The 18174-nt window shown below is 42.6% G+C and overlaps 1 protein-coding gene across 1 annotated transcript in view; it reads right to left on the bottom strand.

Moving 5' to 3' along the window:
- Window positions 1-17616, bottom strand: part of EMP1 (epithelial membrane protein 1) — a 63002-nt gene extending 45386 nt beyond the window's left edge. The window contains exon 1 of the mRNA XM_089687697.1: window positions 17461-17616. The gene's annotated coding sequence lies outside the window, so the exon portion shown is untranslated. The remainder of the gene's footprint in view (window positions 1-17460) is intronic.
- Window positions 17617-18174: the final 558 nt, after the last annotated feature.

Below are 18174 nucleotides of genomic sequence, written 5' to 3'. Positions count from 1 at the left end.
CCCTTTATAAAAAAAAAATCCATGTCAATCATGAGGAGCAATGCTCAACATCCACTGGAGGAAAAAAATCTTGCCAATTGAAGGATCTGTCTGATTCCATCACTGACTCACTGTGTATTACATCTTCCAGGGCTCATCCGGTACAAATTTATAAAAGGCGCGTGTTCTCCCAGGTGATGTCACGTTACACCCGAACCTTTGTTTGCATGACTGGTAATTCCTAAGCCTGTAAATGAATTGGGACAGTCGATGTCGCTGGTTGTTAAAGATGTGATGGATGCCTGCACCTGCAACTTCGTTAGCTACCGTTGATAGGAAGGTCTTATATGTAGTAGTGGTACAAATACTGCTAATATTTATGAGGTTTGGCTCCTGCCAAAGCTGCCAGAACAGCCAAGGTTCAGTCTGAACCTGTGATCGGATCCAACCTCGGGCTCATCCCTACTGTCTCCTCTGTAACAGTGCACAGAACATACTTCTTCATTGATCGCCATTGCCAGGGGTGTATTCACCACAAGGCAAACAAGGCATTTGCCTAGGGCGGCATTTTTCAGGGGGGGGGGGTGGAAGAAGAGACAGAAGAAGGGACACACATGGCATAAGGTCTAGGTGGGATCCATGAGAGGCTGCAGGCTTCTTGACTGTGTATGCAGTGACCGACTCGCGTTCCCGGGGTGTCTGGAGCTGTGAAGGTGTCTCTCGCCTCCCCTCGCTGGGTGAGGAGGCGGCATGGTAGTGGGTGTACGGGGGTGGGGGGGCATTTTTGTGTTGCCTAGGGCAGCACAAAACCTAAATACACCTCTGGCGATTGCATCCCTGCACTGACTGCAACTGTGCCTCTGCACTACTCCATTGACTGCTACTGCAATCATGCACTTTTCTTCTAACTACCCCTGCAGTCCACCATTTTTCCACTGACCATCATCAAAGTAATGGTACACCACATACCACAAACTGTTGCACTATGTACATTGTGATATACATTACATTCCACAGACTGCTGAAATATGTATACATTCATACCATTAGGGAAAGTTTAAGAAACTCAGCATTCATCCCATTCACTGATCAGTCACACTTTTGGTAATACTACACGACTACATGAGTATTTATTGCAAGTATTGTCAGATATTAGCCTACGTGTGGAAATTATTTTAGTTTTCATTGAAAGTAATACATTGTGCAAAAGCACCATTATCAGACGTTAACATTTAATGTGCACTAAATTATTAAATGGCTGCTAACCATGTATTGAAAATAATTTAAAATACAACTAAGGAGATTTACTAAAACTGCTGCACTCAGAATCTGGTGAAGTGGTGCATAGCAGCCAATCAGTTTCTAACTTCGGCTTGTTCAATTAAGCTTTGGCAATAAAACCTGGATGCTAATTGGTTTCTATGCAGAGTTGCATCAGATTTTGCATACTTCAGTTATAGTAAAACAGTTTTGGTTCTATATTATGAATAGACTTTTAAATAAAATAGTGTTTTCACTGGCACCAGGAGTGCTTGCATGACTGCCTATAGCAATGGTAATCAACCCATGCGCTGTGTAAATTGACGGCGCTATATAAGTACCTGAAACAAATAAATAAAATAAATAAAAATAGAAGACCTCAAGTTTGGCCATCAGCACTTCTAGAGGGCCACACATGGAAGCATATTTCCGTGCACTGAGATGCATTGTGTTGAGTTAGGCAGCGAATTAAAATGAATGGGCTATTACACAACTGAAAATGTTATTGTGCATTTTTTGCAATATACCACAATATACCACAATACACACCAAAAAAGAAAGTTGAAGTCTTCATTGTAGTCAGTGCCTGCAATAAATTTCCCCAGCTTTGGTGTCAGTAACTGCAATAATGACCCCCAGCACTGCTGTCAGTGGCAGTGCTATTAACCCTTTCTCCTGCACTGGTGCTCAGAAACAGTGCTATTTAACCCCCCAACTGGTGGTATTTTTAAAATCCCCTTCTATTAAAGTGAATATAGCTTCATCTCTTTCACCACGCTAAGTGAATCTTTTCTATCGCTTTAGTAAGTCAACTAAAGTGCCTGCAGATCTTCTTTTTAGCAAGAAGATATCAAGAATGTGGCCATAGTACTGTGGCCATTGGTACTGACACCAATGATGGTGCCCCATCATTAGTGTCAGTGTGTGAGGAATAGTGCCCCATCATTGGTATCAGTGGGAGGAATAGTACTCCATCATTAGTGTAGGGTGGGAAAAATCGTGCCCGATCATTGGTGTCAGTGGGAGGAATCGTGCCCCATCATTGGTGTCAGTGGGAGGAATCGTGCCCCATCATTGGTGTCAGGAGGAGGAATAGTGCCTCATCATTGGTATCAGTGGGAGGAAGTGCCCCATCATTAGTGTCAGTAGGAGGAATAGTGCCCCATGATTGATGTCAGTAGGAGGAATAGTGCCCCATCTTTGGTATCAGTGGGAGGAATAGTGTCCCATCATTGTTATCAGTGGGAGGAATAGTGTCCCATCATTGGTGTCAGTGGGAGGAATAGTGCCCCATCACTGGTGTCAGTGGGAGGCCCGGAGGCATAGAGCCCCATCATTGGTGTCAATGGGAGGAATAGTGTCCCATCATTGGTGTCAGTGGGAGGAATAGTGCCCCATCATTGGTGTCAGTGGGAGGAAAAGTGCCCCCTCATTGGTGTCACTGACACCAATGAGGGGGTACTATTTCTCCCACACTGACACTAATGATGGGGCACTATTACTCCCACTGACACCAATTATACTTACATCGCTGTGCTGATCCCTGCTCCAGCCCAGGCTCCCTCCTTCAGGTACAGACACTTACCCATCAGCTGACTTCCTTCTCCAGCCGCTCTCCTCCTCTTCACCGGCTCCAGCTGCTCCCTCACTCGATCTTCAATCTTCGCGCTGCCGCTCAGCTCCTCCTCTCCAAGCTCCACCGCCTGTGTGCCTTTTCTGAGCTACAGATCTGGCTGCCAATCACCGGCAAGGAGGCGGAGCTTGCAGAGGGAGGGGCAGGCTGCCATAGGCTGCCCAGTGATCCCAGGGGTGTGGCCAGATTAGAGGGGCAGCTTGTCATACCGCCCACATCATGATCAAGATCCAGGAAGATGAAGAAACCAGACCGACACCCTCTGCACCCCTCCTCCAGCAGCGCCTTGTGGACCGGATCAACGTGGTACACAAAGTCAGGTAAGACACAGCAGCCCCTGTCCCTTTCCCACGGAAGTGTCCCTTCCATGGGAAAGGGGGGGCAGCACTGCCACCATGCCGCCCCCTTGACAAGTGCCGGCCTAGGCAAATCCCTTGTTTGCCTCGCGGCAAATACGCCCCTGAGGTGAGGGGCAGTGGGACAGCAGGAGCACAGAGGGACAGGTAGGGGGCAGCGTGACGGGGGTCATGGGACATGATCGGGGCAGCGGGACAGGAGAAGCGCAGACGGATGCGTGAGGGGCAGTGGGACAGGAGGAGCACAGAGCGACAGGTGGGGGGCAGCGTGACAGGGGGCATGGGACAGGATCGGGGCAGCAGGACAGGAGTAGCCCAGTGGGACAGGTGAGGGGCAGTGGGACAGGAGGAGCACAGAGGGACAGGTGGGGGGCAGCGTGACAGGGGGCATGGGACAGGATCGGGGCAGCAGGACAGGAGTAGCCCAGTGGGACAGGTGAGGGGCAGTGGGACAGGAGGAGCGCAGTGGGACAGGTGAGGGGCCGTGGGACAGGAGGAGCGCACTGGGACAGGTGAAGGAGCACAGAGGGACAGGAGGAGTGCAGAAGGATAGGTGAGGGGCAGTGGGACAGGAGGAGTGCAGAGGGATAGGTGGGGTGCAGCGTGACAGGGGGCATGGGACAGGAATGAGCAGCTGGACAGGAGGAGTGCAGAGGGACAGGTGAGGGGCAGCTGGACAGGAGGAGCGCAGAGGGACAGGTGAGGGGCAGCTGGACAGGAGGAGCACAGAGGGACAGGTGGGGGGCAGTGGGGACAGATGGGGGGTAGTTGGACAATGTGGGGGACAGGAGGGGGGAAGTGGAACAGGTGGGGGGCAGTGTATCGGGGGGACAGTGAGACAGGAATGGGGAAGCACCAGTCCTCCAAGCACTTACTTGTCCAGCAGCGACTCCTCTAGATGGTGTCAGCATCACTCCAGTACGGGTGCCTGTGTCCCTTCTCCCCCAGGATCTCCGGCGGTGGTTGCAAAAGAGCGGGCGGGCTCCTCCACCCTGACCTTGTCCTCTTCTGCTTCCTCCTTCGCTGGCACCTTCTGGCCATCCGCTCTCCTTTGCAGCCGGTCCCTTGGCCCGGGTGACCCTCCTTGCTGTACCATCAGCCATGGCGGCTGCCCAGTGATCCCAGGGGTGTGACCAGATTAGAGGGGCGGCTTGTCATCCCGCCCACATCACGATCAAGATCCAGGAAGATGAAGACACCGGACGGACACCCTCTGCACCCCTCCTCCAGCAGCGCCTTGTGGACCGTATCGACGTGGGACACAAAGTCAGGTAAGACACAGCAGCCCCTGTCCCTTTCCCACGGAAGTGTCCCTTCCGTGGGAAAGGGGGGGGCGGCAATGCCACCGTGCCGCCCCCTTGAAAAGTGCCACCCTAGGCAAATGCCTTGTTTGCCTCACGGCAAATACGCTCCTGACCGTGAGTCAAACATTCGGCTTTCAGTTGTACTGTGGTCCTGCAATGTAAAATTGCCATTCAGCAATTTGAAAAATAAAGGTTTCAAGAGGCTGCAGTAGCGTGAGTTGCATTTCAGTAGGTGGTAAGCATTCTGCCAGCGTAAAAGAAGCCTAAGAGTGTGCATGTCATAAGGAAAAGGGGCTGGCATTGCAAGTGTGCTCAAAGAAGATGGAATGGCCATGTAAAGTGAGTAGCAGGTGATTGTTCTTTACACAAGATAAAAGTTACAATATTTGGGCCTCTGAAGATAAAAAGATCACGTTCTGTCACTATCTCTGGATAACCAGGATACACCAAAATTCTCCTTAACTGGGATTTTTTACAAAAGGATGATGTTATTTTAAGGCGTTGTCTATTTTTGTGCTCTGAATGGAGCTCTAAAACACTTGAAGAAACGTGGAGTTACTATACGGAAACGTGCAGAAATGTCTAGGGTACAAGTACTGGCACAAACCCACTCTGTACTCACTGTATCTCTACGCCCTTAATGTGTTTGCTTAGTCAGAGTTGGTTGCTCCATAGAACACTTTCTAATATTTATTGGCCTGAGCCAACACCCATCTGCAAAGGGTGTGGTCACAAGCCTCTTCCAAATTCTCTGCCAAGAGTACTAGCAATCAATGGTACTCCTCTGAGATTGGTGGCTCCAAACTGCCTCAGAATTTATGCAGTTTGTACCCTAGGATATAAATTCAAGAGGTGCAGAGGGAATTATTGGGACAGGGCCTTCCGAATCATGCCCAGTCCAAAGTCCCCAGTAAAACTGACACATTCCTTTTTTTAATCAACTGTTGGTTTGTTATAGAGACATGTCAGGAAAAAGCAGCAATTCTGCATTTTTCACATCCCTCTTATTTCCTTCTGGTAAGCTTGTAACATGTTTTATAAAATTCCCTATGTGGATAATAAAAAATGTATGGGCATTACTATTCATTTTTAACTACTTTTGGGCCGATGGGTGTGACCAAATAACCAGGTTATGAAAGGACCAACATGGATGGCCCAGTAATCTTAGGCCCATGGATGGGCATCACTCCCTTCCCCCTAAGGAGCCTAAAATCTAGGTCCCAATCGCACATTCATACATACACACATACAAGGGTCAATTTAGACAGGAATCAATTCACCTACCAGTATTTCTTTTGAGTGTGGGAAAAAACTGGAGGACCCAGAGAATGCACTACATGCATTGAGTCACAGTAAAAAAAGGCAATACATCTATAAACAAAGCTAAACATCTCTTTATCTTTTGCAAAACCATAGTGGGTCTTTTACCAGACTATATACAGAATACCACATTTTTCTGAAAATATGATTGTTCTTTAGTTTACAGCATGGGCCTGGCACTTTAAAAGCTGCTTCCCTTTGCAATAAATACCATACATTCAGTATATCAATAGATAATTGGCTCGTAACCTACAACAACAATGTAGTTATAAGAAGGAGAGTTTTGAAAGGAGAAAGAATACAGCTATATAGGAGCTTTTAATGTAAATAGAGGAAAGAGTAAGATTGACATACACAGTGAGATATCACAAAATACAGATGTTACAGGTTTATTACGTGAATACGAATGATTGTATTTGCTTTTGATCAGACAAGTAGGAGTTTTTCTACAAAATTCTAATTGTGTGTACTTAAAAGTAACCCAACATAGTGCCATGTACTGAGCAGTGTATAGGTATGCCACCGTAAAAGAAGTCAGCTCTATTGTGTGTTACCATCTTAAGACAATGATGGAAAGTAAATTGTTTTGTAAACTATAAACTTGCTCATTGGAATAAACTGCTAATAGAACCATGAACCATGCAAGTAATCAATCTGTAAATAGTATTTTGTGAAACTACTCAATTAATAAAACACCTTGTATTATTTACACTGGTAATACAAGTCAATAAAAGAGCTATAAACTTTATTATACTGCTGTGTATGGATGTAAAAAGAGCATCTTTGTTGTCCCATCTTTCACCTGCAAACACCACTGTACAAAGTGGATTACTTACCAATCCTACATCTTTACTGATCTAACAAATGATGGCTAGTATGAACCTATCCTAAATAAATCCCCCCAAAAATGTCAAGACATATGTTACCATCAGAAACAATGTCAGGTTCTTCGGCATTGGCCACTTGTGCCACACCCTGATGAGAATGAAAAATGATGATGATTCATCCCACAGTCTACGTACTGCTTGTGTTCTTAAGTCACTTTACAGTAGATAAAAGCTGTTGTACATAAAAGCAAGCACAAAGGGCTTACCTTACAGTATTAAAAATATTAAATAATTAGACAAATTAAAGTTCAAATGGGTTCATGTTAATTGTTCATTTATACTATTTTGACCTTTGTAGCAATCAAAATGCTAATTTTCCACCTCTCAATTTCATCTTAGCACCACATTCCATGTAGTTATCTACAAAAATTGAGGTCTAATGCCAAAGTGGATGGAGACCTTTGTATGCCTCCATGTCCCAGGTAGATATATACAAAAACTGAGGTTTAACTTCATAGTGGAAGGGGTCTTTTAAAGTGCATCCTCAAAATGGCACATCAAAAGTACCCATTCGCTTTGGTGTTAAGCCTCAATCATTGTAGCAATCAGTTTGTGCCCTGGATATTCATATAACATGACGGAATGTTAGCTGCTAAATCACCAAATATATCTCAAAGTTCAATCAGAGATCTCATCCTACTAATCTATCTACTCTTGCTGAAATTTGCTATGACTACAAAATCTTTGCTGTAAATAACAAAAAAAAATCTTTTATTTTAATAATTTGGTACCTTCCAAAAAATTTCAGATGAGCAAAGGGAGAAATAAAATGTCACCAATCATAAAATCTTAGCAATAAAATAAAATGATGCTGATAAAGGAAAGGTAGCTGTAAATATAGTATTGCAATGAAGCGTAAAGCTGAAGGTTGTATGTTATTTGAAGCTTTACTCTTACAAAGAATTTAAAAATACTCTGAGATGAATTTCCTTGGAATAAATGTTCACTGAGAGAATTCCCTTCAAAATGCACTTCATTAGGAATATGTACTATTGTTGCTTATAATCACATGCCCTTTATGCCATGCTAGATCACTTTAAAAGCTAAGTTTGCCTTTAGTAAAAAAAATAATAAATGCACATGATTTTGCAGTTAAATGAATGAGTATTTATTATTTTTTACACTGGAACCTGCAAAGAATTGCACCCATGATCAGTGGTGCGGTGCCAGGCTCCTACAGACACTAAGCACAGCTCTCTGCCTGTACTTCCGAAGTTACTGAGCTGCAGGAACAGTCAATGACCTATGAGGATGCTGATCAGTAGATCATACTTCATTGAGAACTACAAGCCAGGACTTGTCGTTCATTCATTCACAGATCTCTGCGAATGAATGACGTAGCTGTGTAGGCAGAGTTTTTAAAATGTGACAGTGGCTGCATAAAGAAGAACACCCGCATGCTCTCACAAGGAAGGGCAGGGGAGGGGTCAGGGGTGAGGTTGGGGTGCTGAACATGTTACTCACTAAGTACAGGTATGACATGTAACATGTTCAGAAGGTAAACTTAGCCTTTAAGGATCAAGTTCAGAAAACAGTGGTGTTAATTTACTAAAGAAATAACGACTGTTCAACTAGCAAAGTGAATGGTAGTGAATGTAGCGAACCTGTGTTCATTTTGATTACCCAATTATATGCAAAGGGAAAAAAAACTGGATTTTTGCTGATAGTTTTTGAACAGTCTCTAATGCTGTTTTAGATGAACTCCAATGTGTTTAAAGGGAAGCAACCATCACATACAGCTCTGCATCCTTTTCAAGACTGCTTTCAAAAGTTATCTGAAACAGCTGAATGACTGGACCCATCTTTCCGGTCCTTCCAAACTCAGCTTGCCATTGCCTTTATGAAGATGGAATCTATTTTAAAGTAAAATGGTCAATCACTGTAACATTTTGAAAAGTAAGTTTCTGGCTAGGAACAGGCACAACAAGGATCCTGGTATTCTGGTAGATCATAAACTTAATAATAGCATACAATACCAAGCTGCAGTTTTCAAGTAAAATATTTTCCTGTATTAAAAGAGGTAAAGACTCCAGAGGGAGATATATCATATTACCCCTGTACAAATCATTAGTAACACCTTATCTGGAATATGCAGTTCAGTTTTGGGCACCAATTCACAAAACGGACATTGGGGAACTGGAGAAAGTACAGAGAAGGGCAACCAAACTGATAAGAGGCATGGAGGAGCTCAGCTATGAGGAAAGATTAGAGGAACTGAATTTATTCTCTCTTGAGAAGAGGAGATTAAGGGGGGATATGATTACTACAAGAGGCACTCGATATCTGGAGGAAAAGGTTTAACCTCCAACTACAAAAAGGCTTCTTCACAGTAAGAGCTGTGAAAATGTGGAAAAGACTCCCTCAAGAATTGGTTCTGGCCAGCTCAGTATATTGCTTTAAAAAAAAGGCCTGGATTATTTCCTAGATACACAGAATATAACTGGATACTAACATTTATATGTTAAATTGATTCAGGGAATATCCGGTTGCCTCTTGGGGGATCAGGAAGGAATTTTTCTCCTGCAGAAGCAAATAGATCATGGAGGAAAAGAGATGTAACCTCCAAATACAGAAAGGCTTCTTCACAGTAAAAGCTGTGAAAATGTGGAATATACAAAATATAACTATATACTAACATTTGTAGGTAATAACAAAATGTGTAGTTGATCTAGGGAATATCTGATTGCCTCCTAAGAGATCAGGAAGGATTTTTTTCTCCCGCTGGAGAAAATTGGATCATGTTTTATTGGATGTTTTTCTGGATAAACTGTGGCTATAGAATTGTGTATATGGAGGTTTTCTATTTGTTTGTGCTTTTTATTTTTATTGATTGAACTAGGTGGACTTGTGTCTTTTTTTCAACCTAACTATGTAACTGTACATCTGTCATTAACTTTTTTTAGCAACTAGGGATGCTCTGATACCATTTTTTGATCAGCGAGTATAAGTAACGATACTTTCAGTCAAGTACTTGCCGATAGCGAGTACTTTGTGGTGCGATTTGCATCAATACAAAATGTATGAACGCAAATTGCACCTCAAAGAATAGCATGCGATTTGAATAGGAATGCTATTCCTGTCCAAATTGCATGCGGTTTCCCCACTGCTCCTGTGTGAACCCAGGCTTGTTATAGCCTGAGTTCACGCAGGAGCGTTGAAGGAAACCTCCCTGGACTGATCCCATGCTGAGAGGAGAATTGGAGAGAAGGGCGTGTGGGGATGTATATCTTGGTGTCGGCCATCAGAGGATGGAGGCTGTTGCTCCAGATTCTCAGCTTCTCCGTTCAGGGATGACAGTACAGGCTAACTGACTTTAGCTGTCTAGCCCATACTGCCATCCATGCAAGAGAAGGAGAGAAAGCCATGGGGATTTCAAATCCCAGCAGGCTTTCTCTCCTCTCAGTGCAGGAATAGACGGCCTCGACAGTGCTGACGAATTAAAAACTGTCTAGCCCGTACTGTCATCCCTGCAAGGAGAGAAGAGAAAGCCAAGGGAATTTAAAAATCTCTGCAGCTTTCTCTCCTCTCCTACAGTTGATAACCCAGAGCATCTGCTTTTCTCCTCCGATAGCCAACACCAGTGTATATATCCCTACATGTCATTTCTGTCTGCTCCTTCGATTCTCTGCTATTTGCATGAGTCGCTTCTGACAAGTTTTCCTGACACCAAGAGAAAAATGGTGACAGGGGAGGGACCATCAACAAACAGCCTGTTATCGACAGCCTCAGCTCTGTTCCCATGTGCTGTGTGAAGGGGGTGGTCTCCCTTCCCTCCAAACAGTTCTCACTCAGCTCTGCAGAGTGTAACCTCAGCTCCACACACCCTGTTTTCTGACAGCTCACGCAAGCTTTATATATTCTGGACTTTGAACAGCTGTAGAGAGGAGAAGACTACAGATAAAAAGATACAACTTATGTAGGAGGGTTTTTTCATTTATGTGTATCACCTTAGGCTAGTCACTTCACTGGTTGTATGTAAGGGTTTACATCCACTTTAAATTAATAAAAGAGGAACAATACAATGCAAGCATTTCTGCAAAGAATGCTGCTTTGGGTAATAATACAGAATGTATAAAAACATAAGTCACCACAAGCCAAGTTATTTGGTCATATAATCTCTGCTGAAGATATGGATGTGGTAATATGAACTCCTATCCTCCTCTTTAGTACATCATCACATGAAAAAATGCCTAGGCTTTTATTTTAGTGAGAAACATAGGAGGATGCGTGGAAGAGCAATTTCTCCAGAAAAGGTCTTCTCTTCTATTACTCTTTAACGCCTTTCCTTCTTGTGCTTGTATAGAAGGATTTGACCGTATTCTGTTTATGGTATACTGCATCTGTCATCTATAATTTGATATTCCTGGCCAGGGACAACTGGGTGGATCTGGGAATAAGATAAGTAACAAGGTCTTGTCAATCAAATTTGACAAAAATATAGTGAGAGGGTGGGCAACTCAATCGTACAGTATCCACCCAAAAACTGAAATAACAGGTTTGAGTAGTTAGAGTATAAAGCATGTACTAAACTACTTCTAGTGAAGCAAAGACCAACATTCATAGCGTAGTGACCGAATGTTAGTAATTAAAATCATCTTTCATTTTTTTGTTACAATGAATTGATGAAACCTGTTTTCTGTCTGTTTATTATGGTAAACATTAAATAATTGAACTCTACAATAATGATAGCATAATAAGCTATACTCTTATGTTTCTTTACTTAGACTATTGCAATATATTATCCTCTCTAAATTTTGGTTTACATTCAGGCCTTCCAAGTAGCTCCATTCATCTCAGCTAATAAAATATGATAAATGCTATTGATATTACACACACACACATAGAAAACCCCCAATAGGCATCATCCAGTAACCACATTTGATTAAAGAAGAAGGCAAATACCCCCAATAAAGCATGATTCAATTTAAAAAAAGGAAAAAAATTCCTTCCTGATCCCCCAAGAGGCAATTGAATATTCCCTGGATCAACCTTACCTATAAATATTAGTATTCAGTTGTATTATGTGCATTTAGGAAATAATCCAAGCCTTTCTGTTACACAGTAATTTCCCTGCCAATACCTCAGATCTTTCCTCTGCTGAAGAACTATACAAGCTACAAAATCTTCTGCATCTAACACAGTTCTGGGTGTATTGGATCCTAATGAAAAAAAGGACAGGAGCTAGGACTTTGATATGAGTTTATACAAAGCAGTGAGAAAACATTTGAAGAGCCTGCTGGCTCAGGTTAGGCTGCTCACAACAGACAAGGCTACCCTCCAGTGGGTACTACAACAGGTTCTAAAAAAACATGCCTACATGGAAGGAGCACCAGACCAAAAGATAAAAGAGTTCAAATTAATTTATTGATATTGTAGACAGCCAATGTGTTTTGGGTGTCAAATGGACTCCCCCGTTATCAGGTCTTCAGTTAAAAATGAGAATCTTGAATGGACTCAAAGTAAAGGCTTTTCTGTTTGAATCTATGCAGGAAAGCTGATTGCTGGATTAGAAGAATCCCTGGCCAGCAGTATCTGCAAGAGCAGTCACAAAAAGATGTTGGGTGTATTGGATGGCTGTTCAGCCGCTATGTGCTTTGGTTCCATCCACTGACCTTTATGTGATTACTGTGCCCTGTAGGAAAGAAAGTGAGGGCCAGCGGTCACTCTGTATTGGATTGAGGTGTGGTGGATGGAGATGGAGAAGATTCTTTAGCTTGAAATAGATTTTTAAGAGAATGAAGATCCAAGGCACCAAAAGTGGAACATGTACAGTAAGTATTCAAGTCGCATTAACCCAAAAACATTTATTATATTGCAGCTTACTAATTCTTAGATTTAATGGCTGCTTTCATTTTCTTTTTTTAGGCTTTCTTCCTTCTACTTTCATCTGGAGATTCAGCCAGTAAATCTGTTGTTTTATCAAACTCTCCAATGAAATGCACCAGTTTACAAGGATGAGATTGACCATTTAACACTGGCAGGGATGGTTAAAAGGATCAGCTTTTATTTATTCATGTAAACTCTTTATTCCAATAGGAAATAACTTTTTGCTGTAACTCATTATAAATTGTGAGCTGGAGTTTGGCTTCAATTAGTTACTGTTCTCAAACCGGCTAATACATGTAACACTCCCCTCTCCCCCAGACTGATAAGGCTGCTGTCTGCTGTGCTTCCTGCGTTCATTTCTCCAGAGTTGTGTCTCAAAAATACAGAAGGTGTGTTACAGGCCAGATCACCAGATGAAAACAGAGTGAAAAGCGCAGAAAAACAGATGCAGCCACTGCATCTGATGATTTGTAAGCTGCAATAAATTGCATTTTTGGTTTTGGGTTTAATACAGCTTTAATATTCTTCTTTTTTACAAGAATTTCCTGTTTTGTTTTTTTTTAAGAGGCAGCAGAGTCGTGTGTATGTCTATATCATGTATACAATCCCAGCAGACACTACTGGGTCAGTTACTCCAGGTGACGAGAAACATTTTTAAAGTGAATCTTTCTGTACATAGCAGCTGTTCATCTAATAAGAAGGTCAGCACTAGGGATATTTGCCCAGTACATAACCATACATGCTTGCCTAAAATGAGCATGCAGGATTTTTTAACAATCATTCTACAGAGCAAACACGAGATATGTTGACCTTTCAATTGTCATTTAATGTCTATAGGTATCTTGCAAGAATAAGTCAAGCTAAGAAGTTAGGTCATGCAAATGACTTAGAACTATTGTGTGATACCAAATCTCAGCTATTACACCATCCCCCACCCCACCCAGCTGGCAGATTCACAGATGGCTGACTCACTGTATATTTCAAAACAGAATCCTAAGCAACCCAACCTATCTTGTGGCATATTTTATTGTTCTCAGACTGGGACTGGTTCTTTGATTAGTTTTTAGCGTTCACATGCCTCTGTCAAATTCAGTGGAATATATATCCCATACACACCCTTAGAATGCACTTGACACTTTTCCAACAAAATTGAATATAAAAGTTGTTTGAAAGTAAACAGATGCACATACACAATTGTATATTCTGTACATGTCACGCTGACAAAACACTTAAATGCATGTTCTAGCCTGCCGGAATATCCCTCCACAAGAATATTGACAGTGAGATGTCAGGAGCCCTCAGGTCATAAAGTCATCACTGCTGAGACCAGTTAAATACATAATCTGCCTGAAGAAATGACAGGCAGTTTTAAAGCCAAGTTAGCAGTTTATAGGACATCTTAACCATTGAACGAATTATGTCTTTACCGCCAATTACAAATAAAAAGATTGGGCTTGTAAGTGTTGGGCTATTTTTTTTTAGCTCATTACTTTTTTTCAGTTTTATTTTTTTAAATGTCATTACCTGTGAATGGCTACAAAATGTCACTGTACAACAGCTCTGATATGGCAGATCCTGCATCGATACACTGTATTAAAATGTGCACAAAGTTCTGGTCTACCATATGTACTGCTAATATAACATGATAACTGATTTTTGTAAACAAATGTAAAGTGTTGCCAGTCAGTGTTTAAAATTAATAAGAACTTTTAGTGCATTAACTCTGGATTTATTTTACGCTATAATGGTCTGAAGCAGGGGTCATTGGTGTCATTTGAAGGGATTGTGCCCCTTTGTTGCTGTCAGTGGGGGAAAATATGTCCCATTGTTGGTGTCAGAGGATGAAATATTGCTCCAAGGGCCGGATAAAAGCAGGCAAAGGGCTGCATCCAGCCCCCGGGCCACAGTTTGGAGACCACTGTTCTTTAGCATGAGAGACAAAAATGTTAATCACAACAAATGGCTCTATGGCATAACAGATGCATTCCCCATTTTTGTTCCAGTATTGAGCGCTTTAAATACTTCTAAGTCATTTACCCAGAAAGGATGTCTTGACCACAAAGCTTAGACTGTTAGCTGAGCTTTATGGACAAAAGACATCTGGAACATTAGAATTTGTTCCATACTTACTGAAAAGCTGGAGGTGAGAAAAGTTCATTTGAATAACAAATGTGCCATATTGCTTTAATGTATGACAAAACATAAGGGTTGATTTAATAAAGATGTACAGGCTGTTCATTTTGCAAAGTGAATGTTAGTACATAAGGTGAACCTGTGTTTATTTGAATAACCAATAATGTGTAAGTGAACATACGCCTTGCAAAGTGAAAGGCTCAATCCCACTGAATGCATGGGTGTCTGCAAAAAAGAAGTATGAGACGCACATCCTATCCTTTGGAACAGGGGTCCTCAAACTACGGCCCACAGGCCACATGCGGCCCGCCGAGGCCTGCCGGCAGGGGCATGTTTTCTGTGAGGAAGGGACACTAAGTACAGGGGGCTGCTGTACCTTACCTGGCTCCGGTCCCAATCCCACGACAATCCAGTCCAGGAAGCGCTGCTCCTTGATTCACTCCAGCCACTCCCTCACTCCTGCCACTCAGCTCTGCCTCCTCACCGGTGATTGGGCGCCAGAACTGTAGCTCAGGAAAGGCACACAGGCGGCCAATCACCTGCAAGGAGGCGGAGCCGAGCGGCCCTGCGAACATCGAGTGAGGGAGAGGGCCGGAGTGAAGAAGGACAGCTGACAGGTAAGTGTGCCTTGCTGATGGTGCTGCTGCAACCAGGTATGCTGGCTGCAGCAGCACCATGCTGGAACAGGGGTCAGCAAGTTAAGTGTCATTGGTGTCAGTGGGAGGAATAGTGCCCCATCATTGGTGTCACTGATACTAATGATGGGGCATTATTCCTCCCACTGACACCAATGATGGGGCACTATTCCTCCCCCCACTGACACCAACGATGTGGCACTATTCCTCCCCCCTGACACCAACGATGTGGCAGTATTCCTGCCCCCCACTGACACCAACGATGGGACACTATTCCCCCCCACTGACACCAACGATGTGGCAGTATTCCTCCCCCCACTGACACCAACGATGGGACACTATTCCCCCCCCACTGACACCAACGATGGGACACTATTCCCCCCCCACTGACACCAATGACGTACTATTCCTCCTACTGACACCAATGATGGGACACTATTCCTCCCACTGACACCAATGATGGGACACTATTCCTCCCACTGACACCAATGTTGGGACACAATCCCCTTCCCCCACTGACACCAATGACGGGGCACTATCCCCCCCCCCACACACTGACACCAACGATGGGGCACTATTCCTCCCCCCACTGACACCAACAATGGGGCACTATTCCTCCCCCCTCTGACACTAATGATGGGGCACTATTCCTCCAACTGACACCAATGATGGGGCACTATTCCTCCCACTGACACCAATGATGGGGCATGATTCTTCCCACTGACACCAATGATGGGGCACTATTCCTCCCACTGACACCAATGATGGGGCACGTTTCTTCCCACTGACACCAATGATGGGGCACGTTTCTTCCCACTGACACCAATGATGTGGGACTATTCCTCCCACTGACACTAATGATGGGGCACAATTATTCCCACTGACACCAATGATGAGGCACGATTCCTCCCACTGACACCAATGATGGGGCACTATTCCTCCCACTGACACCAATGATGGGGCACTATTCCTCCCACTGACACCAATGATGGGGCACTATTTCGCTCCATAAGACACACTTGGGGGGAAATGTCTGCGCGTCTTATGGAGCAGCCGGCCCAGTATTCCTGCCGCAGTTGTATGTCCGCAGTCTCTGGTCATCTCCTGTACTGTGTCCCCATTTGTTCATAGTTTTTTTTTTTTAAACTGTAATCCGGCCCTCAAACAGTCTGAGGGACAGTGAACTGGCCCCCTGTTTAAAAAGTTTGAGGACCCCTGTTTTGGAACAATCCATTAATCATTGTCAATGATTCTCTTCCATTTGCTGAAAAATGTACAGTACAAACAAAGTAGCAAAATCACGCCGAGGTATAATTTTATAACAAACTATTTTACAAAATGATGAGGTTTGTTTTTACAAGGAATATAATTTCATTACAACAAAATTTCATGTTGTCACAATCTTGCCAGCCTAGGGCTGGAATCATAAATTAAATGCCTTCTGGATTTCCTGCTAAGGATTCAGTCCTACTCATTTTACCCTTCTCTTGCATTAATTGGCACCTAGGACAAGTGCTACATTCCATTCTTGGGTAAGCAATTACATTGTTCCTGGAAGTGGGTTTTTTTTTTATAAATGTTGTGCATTCAGATATTAATGCAATCAATTTTTATAAATTTTGTAAAAAAAATGTTAATAATAAAATCTGTTTAGCATTAGTTATCAGTATAATCTATTGTTGAAAAAGCACTTTTTTTGCATTTTGATCTATATCAACTTCATGCTAACATTAATATTACAATTTGTAGCATTTTTTTGCAAAACTTTTAAAATCTATTTTTAAGAAAACAATATCTAGAGTTGACTTTAATATTAGTGTTGTATTCAATTCATATAGTAAAATAGAAACTGTTTAGGGTTTTGGAAGCAAAACAGTTACATTTTTCCTTTTCCCTATTTTTCTGAACTATTTTTTCACCAGAGGGCCTATAATTTATTGTGTAGCTAATCGATTAGAATTATCTGAATAGTAAGTTCTTTTTCATATATCTGAATAGTAAATTTATTTTCATATATCTGGCATAATAAAACTATTTCTGTTGCTGTTGGTGTATTATCCGTGAATACATTTAAGAAGAACTACTGCAATTTTGTCATTGTCAAAGAAAATACACTGCAAGGCTTACCTTACACGACTAGGATCGCTCCAGAAGTCCTCACTCTATTTTAGTGTAAATGGCAATACTTTCATAGTAATATTTCACCAGCAGTTATAGGTCTTTTGTGATGCAATTAGGGAGGTGCCTGTGTGTATTTTATTGGAACCTATATGCAAAGAAAGAGCAGAGAAAGAATTCAGCAACACCCTGTTTTTTTGGCAGTCATACAGCTAGAAGAATTGGGAGGTGGCTGAGAGCTGTAATATGTTCTGTACTGTCTTAGTCACAGCTACATTTTTCTTGGTAGAATGACTAAAAATGAATGACTAAACCATGCCACAATGATGTGCAGAGAAACCTCGGGAAACGTCTTTGTTTACGAAAACACAGATTTACAACTAGGAAGAAAAACAATGTGTGGGTGACCATGTGTTACTGGAATGAGCTGAGGTTAAAGAGGAAACTTTGTGCTTTTTATACCACATTCCTGTTAAGTAGTTAACCAGTCATTTTAAGGTGCACTGATTTTTCATGCTACTGCAACATGACCATGGCAAAATTGTAAGGAAAATTGTGTTTTGATTAAAAAATGTAATTAGAATTAGAAAACCCATTGCAACATATTATTATTATACAGTATTTATATAGCGCCAACGGTTTGCTCAGCGCTGTACATTATGGCTCAGTACAGTAACAATACAATACAATACACGAGGGGTTCGAGGGCCCTGCTCCTTAGAG

Source organism: Staurois parvus, unplaced genomic scaffold (genome assembly GCF_062004578.1).
Source record: "Staurois parvus isolate SC_StPar_1 unplaced genomic scaffold, SC_StPar_1.0 ptg000436l, whole genome shotgun sequence".
NCBI classification, from domain to species: domain Eukaryota; kingdom Metazoa; phylum Chordata; class Amphibia; order Anura; family Ranidae; genus Staurois; species Staurois parvus.
Note: the sequence above shows the minus strand (reverse complement) of the source record. Positions and strands in the feature narration are given on the sequence as shown.